Source organism: Penaeus vannamei, chromosome 23, assembly GCF_042767895.1.
Source record: "Penaeus vannamei isolate JL-2024 chromosome 23, ASM4276789v1, whole genome shotgun sequence".
NCBI lineage: Eukaryota > Metazoa > Arthropoda > Malacostraca > Decapoda > Penaeidae > Penaeus > Penaeus vannamei.
Genome location: NC_091571.1, coordinates 11,861,591 through 11,866,590, shown reverse-complemented (window position 1 = coordinate 11,866,590; position 5,000 = coordinate 11,861,591).

Genomic DNA, 5,000 nt, shown 5'->3' with positions numbered 1-5,000 from the left:
ATTAGCCGACTTTTTGCGTTTTTGTGTTGGATTTGTTCGCTATTCTTCTTATTTAAGCCTGTTTTATCCCATAATTTCCGATATACTCCATGCCCTCACCTGCCATCAGGACTAACAAATTAAGATTGTTAATGGAAATGATACTTCTCAACGAATCATTTGCACAAGAAACTCGAAGAATCGTTGAAATCAGATTTCCAGTAGATAAATATCAAAATTGTTTCGAAAGTGAGCCACTACCCTGTTCTCCATATTGGCCGATTAATCTAACCTAGCCGGCCCTCAACCAACCTAACTTAACCTAACCTTGCTTAGCATCCTGTCGACACTGCCATCTCGTTTGTGGGCAAAAGTACAAAATCACCAAACATGCGCAGGACACGGCCGTATGAATAACTGTTACCAATTGGGATATGACTGTCATACCAATAGTCAGTTCGTTGTCTCTGCCTCGAATAAAAAAAATCAAATATAATGGCAATCATAATTCTCTTCTGGGTAGATCAAAGGGTGAAATAAATACACATAAAGCTATGAAAAAGGATACGAGTGATCAGAAAGTTTGCGATAATTTAAAAACTACAGAAAATTGCAGTCCTATGTGAATCAAGTTGGAGTGACTCTTAATAAAACAGCTAGAATTAAAGTGTATGGTGATCAGGTCCTTGTTGTAAAGCCCCATTGCTGTTTAATACAGGCCTCAGTGGATGAGTTTCGAACCTGTGCCATAAGCTGCTTTTGGAGGTAGCAAGTTTCCTCCAAATAAACAGAGTAATATCTTTAACTTTAAATTAGGTTTGCATTTAATGGCATTAGATTCCGTAGGTTTGTGTACCGTTAACTAGACTCTGTATTCCCAATAATTTGGTTGATGTATTTTCTGACTCAACTTACTTATGATTACAAGAATAGTAGCCACCTAAGTATAGATATACTTGTGGATCCTGAAATCAAGCCACACCGGAGAAATGAATTAGTAGCTCAAAAATCTCTATTTGTTTGGGTGTTATCTGGCTCATGGATGGTTTCATCTAACAGGAAATTCGAGTCTACCCAAATATTGTGCATAGGAACTGCTACAGATTCTGATTTGCGTGAATTTTGGAATTTAAAAATCTGTTGGAATAAGTCGAAAGGAAACTGTTTCTAGCCCGTTTACCTCAGACCCTGTTTTTGAAGTAATTTTGTGAAAATGTTAAGTTTTATGAGGGACTTTATGAGATAGGCCTGCCATGGAAGTCAGATGACTGTAAGAAGAATCTTAAAAGTAATGAGGGGGCTTGGTAGAAAAAAGGTTAGTAGAATTGGAAGGTAAGTTAGATAAGGCTCCAGAGTTTAAGAAACAGTATCCTGATGCATTTGGTGATTGTGAACAAGGGGGAATAATTGAGGAAGTCCTTTCAAATTGTCAGTTGTCAAACGCAGTTCTTCAATTAAGGTTAAACCAGTTTGTTTTGCTTCTGCAGCTATTCACAATGGCATTTATTTAAATGATTGTCTTGAGTCTGGTCTTTCACTTAATCGTGGTCTTGTAAAAGTATTATTTTCATGAAGTGAAAGGTTGCATAGACTGCTGATATTACAAAGGCATTTTACAGATTCGTGTTCGGTAAGCAGAGAGATGTTCATCGCTTTTTGTGGAAATGCAAAGATTCCATTAGAATTATGAAGTTGTTTCCTTTGGTAACACAAGGTCTAAATTTGCCAAATGCGACCATCAAATATCACTTCGTCCTTTCCTAATACTGTAGTCATAGAAGCAAAGGAAAACCTTGATGTAGATCAGGGGTGGCCAACCAATCGATCGCGATCGTCTTGTCGATCACAATCCTGTTTTAAGTCGATCACACTACTATACCTGTTAATAATTCGTCTTTCAGAAGTCATGCAAATAGCTGCATGTCGAAGTACTCATGATACTTGGATTATTATATTTCTCTTTTTGGGGGGGATTTATATTTATATCTATAATGCTGGACATGTCTGAACAACATACAATTATTCGTTACAGTGTTAGTTACAGTGAAAAGAACATTGCTTGTGTATCTGCAAACTCTCTTAAAATATTTTAATTTGAGATGGCATCTTTAATAAAACACATCATGTGATGGCTTGGGTTATGAGATTTATACATAATGCCCGGCCTCATTCTGTGAAAATGTTACGTCCCTTGTCTACTGGTGAGTTATCGAAGGTCAAGACCATATTGGTTTACTTTGTACAGAGAGGCAATTGTGTAATCTCATTCAAAGGATTTCCCTTTGTGTAGACTAGATCCTATTGTAGATGAAGGCCTGTTGAGAATCAAAGGACGTTTGGAGAATGTAGACAAGTTTTGAAAACAACCTTTTACTCATATTGTTCCTTCAGGACATGTTGCTAAGCTCTTGGTTCAATTTCAGCTTACTTTTCTGAAGCATGCTAGAGTGCCCACAATTGTTTATAAGTTAAGAGCCAGCTGATGGGTAGTGGAGTCAGACGAATTGCTGAAACTTTGTAGATAGTGTTTTAAGTATAAGAGGCATGATTCTAGGGCTTGCAGTCAGCCTGCTGCACCTCTACCCGGATTTTAAGTGTTTAAGATTGTCCCTCCCTTTACTGTGACAGGTCTTTGATTATGCTGGTCCTCGCTTTTGTACCGATCTGCCTTCCAAGAAATTGTACATTTTGTTGTTTACATGTGCAATAGTAAGAGCAGTGCCCCTACAACTTACTAATTCATTCTCTCTCTCAGATTGCATACTAGTTTTACTTAGATCTGCAGCATAAAGGGGTCTTCATTCATTTTTTACACATAAAATGCTAAACATTTGTGGGTGCGGCTTGTCAACTTCAACAAGAATATGTCCCTCTATCTCCTCAGTGGTAATTCATTATTTCCTGTTCTCATTGGTGGGAAGGCTGGAGGGAGCGTTTTATTAGGTCTGTTAAGCCTGCTTCGAGAAAAACAATAGGGGTTAAATGTTTATCAAGAAGTAAGCTATTGATTTTGGTAATGATGAGAGCAGTAATAATGATAATAATAAAAAAAAAGGATGATAATTATCACATTAGTAATGATCATAATAATAATTCTAATGATCATAGCAATGGTGATAATAATGATAATGAGGATGATGATAATAGTGATAATAATAATAATAACAATGATAACGATAATAGCAACATTAATGATAATGATAACAGTTATAATGATAATAAGAATGATGGTGACAGAGACGATGATAACTAATAATAACGGTAATAATGATAGTAATAATAGCAAAAATGATAATAACATAAAAGATAATAATGATAATATCAACAACAACAATAATAATAATACTGATAATGATAAAAGAAGATTAAAAAAAAAAAAAAATACCTCACGCAATTTTTCCTGTGACCTGCTGCATACGAAAATTTTCCTTGCATTCGAACCAAAAAACAGGTATACACACAAACAAAGAATACTTCTGTAACATTTTTTCTGGTCAAATTAAATAATATAATTAACAGGTGACGAGATAAATTCAAAGGTGTGAATAAGATTACGTCTCGTGGACGTGCAATTTACTTAATTAAGCTGAATATTATCACTTGACTAATTGAGTGAAGGAAAAATTAAATTATTTTACAAGGGACTGCGAGAAAGAGTGGATTTTTGCGTTGTTGTTATCATTATCATTATAATCCTTATTATCATTAGTAGCACTAGTAATAGCAAGTTTAGTAGTGATGTTATTATTAGTAGTAGAGAAGTAGTTGCAGTGTTGCTGTTTTTTGGTAGTGTTGGTTAGTTTGTTAGTTGGTTGCATGGATAAAAAAAAAATAAAAAAATAAAAAATTATGAAAGTTTTACCAGTAATGTGTCTTAACCTAGTTTATGTCATTAAATGTTGGTAGTGATTCGGATCCAGGTTTTTTTTCTTTCTTTCTTTCTTTCTTTTTTTTCATCAGGTACCCCTACTGCTAAGGGTTAACTATAACTATTATCATTATTATTATTATTACCTCCACCTAGGAGTTCGTGTCTACGGATATCACCAGTGTGCTTGAGAAAGAGGTGATTTTGATGTAATTCTTCAAGTGTACGCATTTTATTGCATCAGTGACCCTATTGCTTTGCCGGAGGTATGCGCTCTCTGACTACTGCTTGTTATAGTTGTTACCATTATCCTTTTTACTAGGACGTCTTATAATTATCATTACTATCTTCTTTATTATTAGTTTTTTTCGTATTATCATTATGATCATTGATATGATTATGATTTTATTATTTTTATTTATTATTTTCATCCTCGCCACTTTCACTGCCATCAATATCTTCCTTATCATTATTGTACTCTTATTATCGTCACTATTATTTAATATCCATTATCGTTATCATTATCTTATCATCGTATTTTTGTTGTTTTTATGTTTTGATTTCCATTCATCTATACACAATGAGAAAGAAAAAATGTATATTTAGCACTCGCTTAGGGAGCCACTGTAAATCACAAATCGCTGATAATAAGAGTAAATCTACTTTACAAACATTGCACGAGATTATCAGTATTGAGTTTTATTTGGAGTTCCAAGTAAATACAATATTTAAGTAAGAAATGTATAATGTATAGAATCATCTAATTCACTGAATAATATCGATATTATAACAAGGTCAGAAATTTTATATATCAGGAGACAACGGTGCATTTACATTTTAGTATATCAATGTTAAACGGGTAATGTCAAGAAGATACCAACAATTATATAAATTAACAATACTGAATCATAAAAAAACAGATAACTGAAGAGACTGATAGATAACTAAATAGATTGATAGATTACTAAATGAATGGATTGATTGATGACTGAAGAAATAGACTGATAGATAGTAGATTGATTCTTGACTGAATAAATGAATTGATAAGTAAATGAATAAGAAATCTAACTGGAGTTTCTCAGAATGCATAAATACATACATCTTAAAGCGCCCCAACTCCCACCCAACACTACTTCTCGCACTCACACACACA